The sequence below is a fragment of the Euprymna scolopes genome, chromosome 24 (genome assembly GCF_053919585.1).
Source record: "Euprymna scolopes isolate OS-2025 chromosome 24, ASM5391958v1, whole genome shotgun sequence".
Classification (NCBI taxonomy): domain Eukaryota; kingdom Metazoa; phylum Mollusca; class Cephalopoda; order Sepiida; family Sepiolidae; genus Euprymna; species Euprymna scolopes.
The window spans coordinates 25281238-25292921 of record NC_136505.1 but is presented as its reverse complement, the minus strand read 5'-3'; positions in this window follow the sequence as shown (position 1 = coordinate 25292921).

Sequence of the window (11684 nt, the reverse complement as noted above, 5' to 3'; positions counted from 1 at the left end):
TTCAGTTTGTCACTGTGCAACCAGTGGTAGGGTGCGAGAGGGTACAATATGTGTAGCACAAGCATGTTGTGTCGCGATTGTTATATTCAGCTATCTTTTGAAGAAAAAAAAAAAAGAAGTTCTATGACGATAGGTGAGTGGCGACGTGCACAAGCTTAGCAGGATGGAAGTGCATAGCTGCAAATCTGCACATAGATTTATCTTACATTGTCAACTAAATACACTGCTCACCCATGAATTTGGGAAAGGTCTAGAAAAGGTGACCTAAAAATTGTCTACCCTTTTATTAGCTGGTTGGCTTCCTGCAGTCGACGGCTGCTCTATATTTGCAGGCGAAAAAAGATAAAGTTGAATAAAAATAATGAACAAGGAAAATCAAAATTTTATCAGGAGAGGAATAACCTAACTGTTGCTACATGGAATGTGAGAACTTTGCTAGATGTCCTGGATAGTGAAAGACCTGAGCGTAGGAAAGCTATTGTTGCAAGAGAGCTCGCTAGGTACAGCATAGACATTGCGGCATTGTCTGAAACACGATTGAGTGGTGAGGATCAATTGGTGGAAGTGGGCTCGAGATGCACCTTTTTTTGGAAAGCAAAACTATCGGGGCTGAGACAAGAAGGTGGAATTGGCTTTGCAGTGCGTTCTGATTTGGTGAAGAGGATTGAACAGCCAATCTGTGTAAGTGACAGAATTATGATGATGTGCTTCCCTCTTGCACACAGTAGGTTTTTTTTTTTTTTTTTTTAACATAGGCGTCACCACTTATCAAGGCCGATCGGCCACTCAAGGATAAGGGTTAAAGAGTGTAGAGTAGTCAAAAGGACAATATAGTAATCAATAGTAATGGAAGTTCGGTAAATTTGTTAACTTAAGTGGAACGGCTCATCAGAAACTTGTTCACGTTGGACTTGAAGACAACCATATTATAGACAGCTGGAAAGCAGGAAAACGGAAGACAATTCGCCAGGCATGCAGTTCTAAGAAAGAAGCTTTGATCATGGAATCTATGTTTAGGTTTAGGCACAGATAAAGAGTGGGGAAAATTATTGATAATGTTTTCAGCTAGTCTAGTGTTTCTTGTAAAAGTTTGGCGAGGGGGGATCATAGATTGAAGTTCAGTCGAACACTTTCCATGAAAATAACGATAAAGCAGAGACAAACTCGCAACATCTCTTCTATGAGATAGAGGTTGCAGCGAAGAGAAAAGAACATCTCCCACCAGGCCACAAAGTCTATTTTGAACCCTATCAAGGCAGGACAAGTCTTTTCTAGCAGCTCCTGCCCATATGTGGCAACAGTATTCCATCCTTGGACGTATCTGGCTCTTATATAGATAGAGAATAGCATCAGCAGTGAGATATCTACTGGATCTATAGAAGGATCCGACCATTTTTCCAGCGGCCTTGGCAACAGATTTGATGTACGTATTCCATTTAAGATCAGGAGTAAAGGTCAAGCCCAGAAGCCTGTCAAAACTTGAGGCCTCCCCAAGACGAGAGCCATTCATTTTAATTGATGCCAGATGGGGATCAGAACGTTGATGATGTAAGGATAGAAGCTTGGTTTTAGATGCATTAAAAGTAACCAGCCACTCCTTTCCCCATTGTACAACGTGATCAAGATCAGAGGAGAGAGAATCGGAGAGAACGTGGTCGTTTACTGTCTTAGATGTGCTACCATAGATGGTAGTGTCGTCAGCAAAAATGTCTACGAATGATGTAAGGATGTGATTTGGAAGATCATTAATGTAGATCAGGAAAAGAGTTGGGCCCAGGATGGACCCCTGAGAGACTCCAGCATTTATACTGTGAGCTTCTGATTTTTGCCGATCAACTACTACTCTTATGAACCTATCAGAGAGAAATGATTTAATAATTGAGAAGACATTTCCAGCTATACCATAGCTGGAGATCTTGTGAAGTAAACCTTTATGCCATACTCTATCAAAGGCCTTTGATATGTCAAGAGCAATTGCCCTAGAAAGGTTGCCTCTGTCGAGAGATTCGCTAATCATCTGAGATATAACTGTAAGCACATCTGCTGTAGATCTAGCAGAACGGAAACGATAGTGTGTGTCACTAAGAAGGTTATTTTTGCTGAAATGGTTGATTACTTCTCTATTTAACACAGATTCCAGCAACTTACTCATGACACACAAGAGACTTATTGGCCTGTACTGAGAGGGGGATGAACGATCACCTGAATTCTTAAATACAAGGCATACTGATGAGATTTTCCAGGGTGATGGGAAGCAATTTTCCTTAAGACAACGTTTAAACAGTTTTGTAAGTATGAGCACTAGTTTTGGTTGAAGTTTTTTGAGTACTATAATTGGAATACCGTCAGGGCCGGTTGCTTTACTGGAATCAAGGTTTTTGATTAGCTTGGCAACATCACATACAGATATTTGTATATCACATAGTGTGTTTTCTGATACAGGAGGAAATATTGGGGGTTGGCGGCCTTGGTCGCAAAGGGTAGAATTGGCTGCAAAGTTCTTGGCAAAGAGTTTGGCTTTGTCTGATGCTGACGAGATTAACTCAGGTCCATTGATGATAATTGTGATAGAGCACATGCTTCTGTTCAGGATTCTGTTTGCAATTTGCCAAAACTGGTGGGAACCAAGCCGCTGCTCAGCTACTTTGGACTTGACGGATTGAGCATACAACTCTCTTGCGTTCTTTATTACTTTCTTACAATGGTTGCTGGCAGTCCTGAAAGCGGCTTTAGTTTCCATACATCTATTACGTTGGAAGCAGTGGAAAAAGTGATTTCTGTGCGCCATAGCAGCAGCACATTCTAGAGAAAACCATGGCTGGCTGTTAGGTTTTTGCTGGAACTTTTTCGAGGGTATGAAATTGTCTATACCTACAATTAACCATTCTGTCAGGTCTGATACTATAGACGACACATCCTTTTTAAACATGGAACGAAGGTATATGACGATTTTATCTGTGTATGCCCCTACCATGGGTCATGATGAAAACACTATCACGGCGTTTTACTGAGATCTCAGTCGTACCATTTCCTCTATTCCTTTATCTGAGAAGCTCTTACTCATGGGTAATCTAAATGCAAGGGTTGGCAAGGATCATCACACCTGGGACTCACTCGGCCGGTTTGGTTTAGGTAGGATCAACAGTAATGGTCTGCATCTTCTCCATCTATGCACTCAGTTTGACCTTGCTATCTGTAACACTTTTTTCGGCCACAAAGAGGTCCATAGGTTTACCTGGACCCATCCTCGTTCAAAACAAGGTCACTTGATCGATTACATTATTTCCAGGAAGGCAAATTTGTGGGACGTCTGTAGTGTGCGTGTTATGCGTGGAGCTGAATGTGGCACAGATCACTTTTTGGTACGCGGATAGTTGAAAGTCAGTATAAGAAGGAAGTGTAGGTTGGGTGGTGTTGGGATTCCCAGGCAGGTTGATGTGTCCATGCTGGGTGATCCAAGTGTATGTGAAAAGCTTCGATCCGTAGTTAATTCTGCTGATTTTGATGGGTCGTGGGCGCATTTTAAAAATACAGTCTATGAAATAATGTAGATGTTTTTGGCTTCCACCAATCTAAACATCAGGATTGGGTTGATGATAATGATTCTGAAATTAATCAACTCTTAAGTGCTAAAAATGAGTTGCACCATAAGATGTTGCCTGCCTCTCATGGAGGTCGAGAGTCCCTACGACAGTCACTTAAAGCAAACAAGGGTATTCTCCAAAAGCAACTCCGCCAAATGAAGAATCAGTGCTGGGTTAAACTCGCCAACCAAATCCAGATGGCTTTTGATTGTAAAGACCCCAAACGCATGTACCATTTGCTTAAAAAAGCTTTTGGTCCTCAAACACTATCTACATCTCCCCTACTCTCAAGTGATGGAATTGCCTTTATAAAGGATCCTAACAAGATTCTCCTTCATTGGACCGAGCATTATTCTGATCTCTTTGACAACCCCTCTAATGTTGATGAGGACGTCATCAATGAATTTTTGTCACAACAGAAGCTTATCCATGAAATGTCTGTGTTCCTATCTGAGAATGAAATTAGAGATGCAATCAAGGAAGGGGACGTTGGGAGGGCTCCAGAGCTTGATGGTATTCCTGTGGAAGTCCTCTTTCATGGGGGTGATAAACTTGTTCATGAAATTCTTCATCTTATCACTGATGTCTGAAGGGGTGTTCCCGTCCATCAGGATTGGGTTGATGCAATTCTTATATCACTGTACAAGGGAAAGAGACCCAGGACCGACTGTGGAAGTTATCGTGGGATAAGTTTGTTGGAAGCAGTTGGCAAAGTATTTTCCAGAGTTCTACTCAATAGATTGTTAAAGTATATTTGTCCATCCATCATTCCAGAAAGCCAAAGTGGCTTTCGTTCGGGCAGAGGAACCACGGACATAATCTTCTCTGCTCGGCAGTTGCAGGAGAAATGTACTGAACACCGTGTTCCGCTTTATCAGGTTTTTGTTGATTTGACTAAGGCTTTTGATACGGTGAACAGAAGTGCCCTATGGATAATTCTATGGAAGTTGGAATGCCCACCTCAATTTCTACGATTACTCAGGGAGCTGCACACTAACATGAAGGCTAGCCTGAACTTCAACGGATGCCTGTCGGAACCCATATCGGTTGAAATGATGTGAAGCAGGGTGATATCCTAGCACCTACACTTTTTCCATTTTATTTTGCAACTATGTTATCGTATGCCTTTAGGGAATGTTCTCTAGGCATTTATTTGCGTTTCAGAACCACAGGTAGGGTCTTTGATCTTCGTTGTTTTCATGCTTTTGGTTCGTGAATTGCTTTATGCGGATGACGCCGATCTCGTGGCCCATGATGAGAGTGATATGCAGGGTATCATGGATCTGTTTTCGGGGGCCTGTGCGTCTTTTGGGCTTACTATTAGTCTTAAGAAGACTAATATCATGTTTACACCTCCACCCGGTAGTTTTTATGTGGAACCAAATATTTTTGTCAACAACCAGAGACTTGCCGTGGTTGACACATTTGTGTATTTGGGTAGTACTCTCGCCAGAGATGGAACCCTGGATGCTGAGGTCAACTATAGGATACAGCGTGCCACTAAGCTTTAGTGGCTTAGAGAAGCGAGATATCCAGAAGAAAAATCTGTCAGATATACCAGGTCTATCAGATGATTTCATGCAGAACCACACCTGTGATTTATGCAGTAAAATGACAATCTGGAACTGGCCTAGATAGCCACAAGTGTTCACATGGAGATCAATCTTTCCTTGATGGGGAAAACATTGCAGGGCACAGATGTTCTGTTTGGTCTGTAAATCGAGTGGAGGCTTGAAGCGTCATATGAGCGTCCACAGTGGAGCAGCACCAGTTGGCATCCCTCAATCTCAGTTTAAGTATCACCTTTGCAACAGACTCTGTAAGAGCAGGGGTAGTCTGAAGAGCCACCTTTGTTCGCACAGAAAATAGGAATTGATGCATATTGATCACGTCTCCACATGTATATATATGTGTATGTATAAGTGTATATATGTGTATATAACTTTATAAAAAAATAAATAAATATTTCAAAAAATACATGAGAATGATTGATTAATCAACAATAAATCAAGGAAAAGATGGTCTTCTTCTGTCAAGAAGTGACAATTTCCATATATATATATATATACATGTATATATATATATATATATATATATATATATATATATATATATGTGTGTGTGTGTGTGTACATGTATATATATATATGTATATATATATATAGAGATATATGCATATATGTACATGTATATATATATTTATACATGTATATATATATATAAAGAGGCATTTTAAATACAGCGTTTTTTCAATAAACATAAATAATTTTTATATATATATATATATATATATATATATATATATATGTATTATTTTTTAAATATAAGTGGATAATTATATTTGTAAAATTATATTTTTAAAATAATGTATATGTCGCTCCCCAATTGGGGGTACCAAATTGGTCAAAGGAAATTATTCCCAACTCGCATTTAGGTAAAAATGCACTTTCGTATAATTCATTAAAAATAAGTATCGCAAAAACAAAAATAAATAACAATTCTCTCTCTCTCTCTCTGTCTTTCTCTCTCTCTCTCTCTCTCTCTCTCTCTCTATCTATATATATATATATATATATATATAATTAGTTTTTTTAAAAAAGAAATCCATCAGAGTGCTCAATTATAAGGAAAATTTGGAAATAAGAGCGTATTATTTAGGTTTGGTTTTGTATACAGAAAGTTTAGACAAGTCATCAGATGAGTATTGGCCGAAGAGAGCTTGATATGGGTATCTAAAACGGTACCTAATTATTGAGTTTGAAACCGACGGTACCGATGACTTATCTAAATTTTCTGTAAACAAAACAAAACATATATATAGATATATATATATATTAGTGTTGGAACGATTAATCGGAATTGGGAATCAGAAAAATCGGAAGATTTGGGGGTATCGGAATCGGAAAAATTGATGCCTATTTTCCGATGCCAAAACGATTCTTTTAATTGTCTTATTTTATTTTGATTTTGTTTTAAAGAAAAACTTCCATTGCTGGTAATAATGATAAAATAATAAATATTTATTCATTTTAAAATACCAGTAAAGCTCAAATCGATAGATCATCCTCCACAAGTGTATTTTGCCGTTTAGGAAAATATCTGCATATTTAACATGTGTTTTTACGAAAATCAGGGAAAACAACAATCTTAAAGTTAAATAATTAGACATTTATAAAGAATCGGAATCGGCAATTGTATCGGAATCGGGGAGAGTATTGGAATCGTCCAATCACTAATATATATATATATATATATATATATATATATATATATATATATATATATATATGTGCATATATATATGTATGTGTGCATATATATATGTATGTGTGCATATATATATGTATGTGTGCATATATATATATGTATGTGTGCATATATATATATATCTATGTGTGTATATATATATGTATGTGTGCATATATATATATATATATATATATATATATATATATATACAGGGTGTCCACAAGTCTGGCTACATTATGTAGCCAGACTTTGTGGAAGCATCCTCTAGATTATGTAGCCAGATTTTGTGGGCACCCTGTGTATATATATATATATATATATATATATATATATATATATATATATATATATATATATATATATATATATATATATACACGTGTGTGTGTACAGGGTGACCACAAAGTCTGGCTACATAATCTACAGGATGCTTCCACAAAGTCTGGCTACATAATGTAGCCAGACTTTGTGGACATCCTGTATATATATATATATATATATATATATATATATATATATATATATATATATATATATATATATATATATATATATATGTAAGGATCTCTGTATCAAATATATCCATGATTCAATGTATGTAATGTGCAGGTTTCTCACTTCTGATTTTAAATGAATCTTAAATCAACATTTTGCTAAGCACTCAAAATTTTAAAACGCCTTCTCCATTAGGTTGTCGGGAAATCTTCTGAAGTATAAATAATTAACTTCATTTTAACATTGTAAACTCCACATAAAGATAGATAATGAAAACATATGAACAGATATGGTTTGTCATGAGAAATATGACTTGATCGAAAGTGAAAAAATTCACTTAAATATTAAAAGAAATATTTTTGCCATTAGTCAACTCGATACGGAATCTATGTCTAGTAGGAGATCTTACATGTTTATACAGGTTGAGTCAAAGAGGGTGGACATGGACATTTCTTCGGTGTTGGTCTCTTTTTTGTTTCATTTTTAAGTTAAGGCGAGCTTCTTTAATTTTTGCTTAGAAAAGAAAAGAAATCTCCATCATGATCTCATTTTATCTCCATCAACATTTCCATTTCCAAGCTTGAAAGATTGGAAACGAATTTTTTTAATAATTAAAAAACGAATCTTTTATTTCTTTTTCATATATGCAACAGTTTCTATCGTGTAGGTTTATTTGGTTTATGGTCTTTAAAAAAAATAACGACGAATGAATCGTCATGGCTCGTCTCGTATAATATCAAGACTGATGATATTTTTCTTCGTTAATTTTTTACACACTGAATGTTTTAGTGCTATTATTAGTAGTTCCCCTCGCATATTGGAAGTCGAGAGACTACCGACCATGCGCATTGAAATGCCGGAAATACAAAGAGCGCCTAGTTGAAAAAAAAAATGAAGTTTTTATTCGGGATTCCTGATTGAAGCTACACGTTTATATCTTTGTCTAGGTTTGTATTACTATGCACATAGATTCGAAAAAGTTGTCAAAAACAAATATAGAACAAATAAATGTTATCAAAGGCAAGCTAAGTTACTTTTCTACCTGACTGGATATTTTTTTAGTGTTTTTATTTAATGTAACATGTTTATTCAGCTTGAAAAACATAATGTTGACCGATATATTGGGAAATTTTTAATTGCGCCGGATTCTCTGTTAAAAACGGTAAGTTTGGAAAAATGAGTTAAAAATTAAAAAAAAAAACTATGCATAATATTTTTTTTATAAGGTGATCACCACTTATCAAGGCCCGGAAGCCACTCAGGGATAAGGGTTATTGCATGTACAGTACGTTAGTGTGGGGGTTTAATAAAAATGTCTACTTAAGGGGGAGGTTCATCAGGAATTTGTTTACGTTGGACTTGAAGACATCCAGGTTGTAGTCAGGTGGGAAGCAAGCAGACGGAACAGAGTTCCAAAGGCGTACAGTTCTAAGAAAGAAGCTTTGTTCATGGAATCTGCGTTTTGATTTAGGCACGGATAAAGAGTGGGGAAAATTTTTGACAGTGGTTTCAGCTAGACAGGTGTTTTTCATAAAATATTTCCGAGGGGAGATTAGAGATTGGAGCTCAGACGAGCACCTACCTTGGAAATAACGATGAAACAAATATAGGCTCGCAACGTCTCTTCTATGGGAGAGAGGTTGCAGGGAAGAGACACACAGGAGACTTATTGGTCTGTACTGAGAGAGAGATGACTTTTCACCTGAATTCTTAAATACAGGGCATACTCATGAGGTTTTCCAGAATGTTGAAAAGCACTTCTCCTGAAGGCAACACTTAAACAGTTTCATACGTATGGGAGCAAGTTCAGGTTGAAGCTTTTTTAGCACTATAATTGGGATGCCGTCAGGACCAGTTGCTTTACTGGAATCAAGGTTCTTGATTAGTTTGGCGACCTCATGCACAGATATTTGTATGTTACCTAGCGTGTTCTGTGCAAATATGGGGAGTTGATGGCCTTCGTCGCATAGGGTAGAATTAGCTGCAAAGTTCTTGGCAAATAGTTTGGCCTTGTCTGATGCTGACGAGATGACCTCAGGTCCATTGATAATGGTTGGGATAGAACGCACACTTCTGTTTAGGATCCTATTTGTTATTTGCCAAAACTGATGGGAACCAAGCCGCTGATCAGCTACTTTGGATTTAACGGAATGAGCATATAGCTCTCTTGCATTTTTTATTACTCTTTTATGGTGATTGCTGGCGTTCCTAAAAGCAGCTTTAGTCTCAGTGCATCTATTACGTTGGTAGCTATGAAAAAAGTGATTTCTGTGCGCAATGGCAGCAGCACATTCTGGAGAGAACCATGGCTGGCTGTTGAGTTTTTGTTGGAATTTTTTACATGGTATGAATCGGTCTATGCCTACAATTAGCCATTCGGTCAGGTCTGATACTATAGAGGACACATCCTTTTTAAACATGGAATGCAGAGGTAGATCAGATATAAATGTACGGAAGCTTTCCCAATCAGCCATAGAATATCAGTATACAGTACGGTCGAGGGGTACGTCTAGGGGCTTATTACATTTTATTTTTATCTTAACTGATACGACGGTGTGGTCGGAGGATCGTAGAGGAGAAAGAAACATGAACATAGCTCAGGGGAAGTGGAGAGAAAAAGGTCTAGAAGGCTTGAATATTGACCTGTAGTATCGGGCACACGGGTGGGCTTACGAACAATCTGAGTGAGGTCATAAGCAATGGAGAAATCATGACAGAACCTCCCCTCATCGTCTGTCTTATTTGAGTGGGTCAGCCATTCCACGTTATGGACATTGAAGTCACCACAGATGTGAATGTTAGCCGAGGGATGTGCAGACAGGATGTGGTCAATTTTCTCAGATCTACTCTTAAAGATAGTAACTCCACTGTTATGGGGCCGATAGAGGGCAAATATAAATGCAGTGGTGTAAGCAAGTGCAACCCGGAAGCATATATAGGGTAAATTAGGATCTTCTCTAGAGATATCCCTGCCACATGGAAAGCCATCTTTAATGTAGGCACATATTCCATGCCCATGGCGGCTTTGGGGGTCAGATTAAGATGTTAAGTTAGAGTATCCGTTAATTATGAACTCATCTAGGGAAGTGGTCGGCCCTATTCCAGTTTTGCTTAGAAAGAATATGTCCGGTTTTGTCTCCTGTAATTGTGTTTCAACCTCTGGAAGGTTGGAACGTAGACCCCTGATGTTGGAGAAGGAGACATGGTAGTAGGGGTCTATGTTAGAAGATGGGGTTCTAGGTTTATTCGAGTTTTTTTTCTGGAGATATTTCATGTTGAGGTTTTGGGATTTGTGGAACAGGTCCGCATACTTGGTTGGAGCAGGATAGAGAGGGAAAGTAAGAGAGAAAAAGACAAGAAATTTTTTTTTTTTTTGTAGCACATGAAAAGGTAAAGCCGTAACAATTACCCACTAGTATGGCATTGAGAGGCCCCACCAGAGACTACTGCATGGTCCAGAATCCATTCACCAAATGGCAATATAGCAGTCCTAGTACTTTGCGCCTGCTGATAGGACAGCCTCCTTAGTGGTTAATCCAAGGTTCGGGTCCCTAACTATCGGGCAGATAACGTCAGCCCAGACGAAACGTTTACCTCCAGCACTCTTACTAGTGACATGGCCACAAGGATAGACATACGGACAGAAAAATTTCCGACATCTCAGACTACTGTTCACAAAGTACTACCGACCTTTAAAGCAGCTTTTTCTTCACCCTTTGTCAGAAAAAATCACTCATTTGCATGAGGACTGAGGGACAAAAAAGGAGAAGCGAGAGTTATTGGAGCTGCCGATAACACATCCACTGCATTATCTACTCTCCATTTAAAAAAAAGGGGGCATAGGTACGAGGGACTTATTAATATCTACTTAGTATAAGTCCGGTGCTAAATTATCAATTCAGGACGCTGTTTGAAGATAATCTCCTCTCCCAAATTCATGAGGGGGTGTTTTGGCGTTATCTATCTAGAGTTTGAGTCAATTCGAGTTTCACCTTATAATTAAACTCCAATAATGAACTTTTATCAGTTTGTGAAGTCGGCTTAATTTTTGGTAGTTTACATTCGAAGTTTAGATCATAGATTACGGTTTATTTTGGAGGATTCTCGTTTTCATAGGTGACTTTTTTTTTTTTCGTTTTACATGTAAAAAGACAGTATTGGTTAATGGCATATTTTGCAAAAAAAAGAATTCAGAACAATAAAGAGAAAGAAAAAAAAATGACACGATAGGTAAGATTAATTTACGGGTTTTTAAGTCCAAGCTGAAATAAGAAAACAATGAGCAGTAATTAGCACGAAATGGGTTTCAAAAGTTAGTTAGAAACATTTTTTAACTTTAGCTTAGGAGCCTGGAGA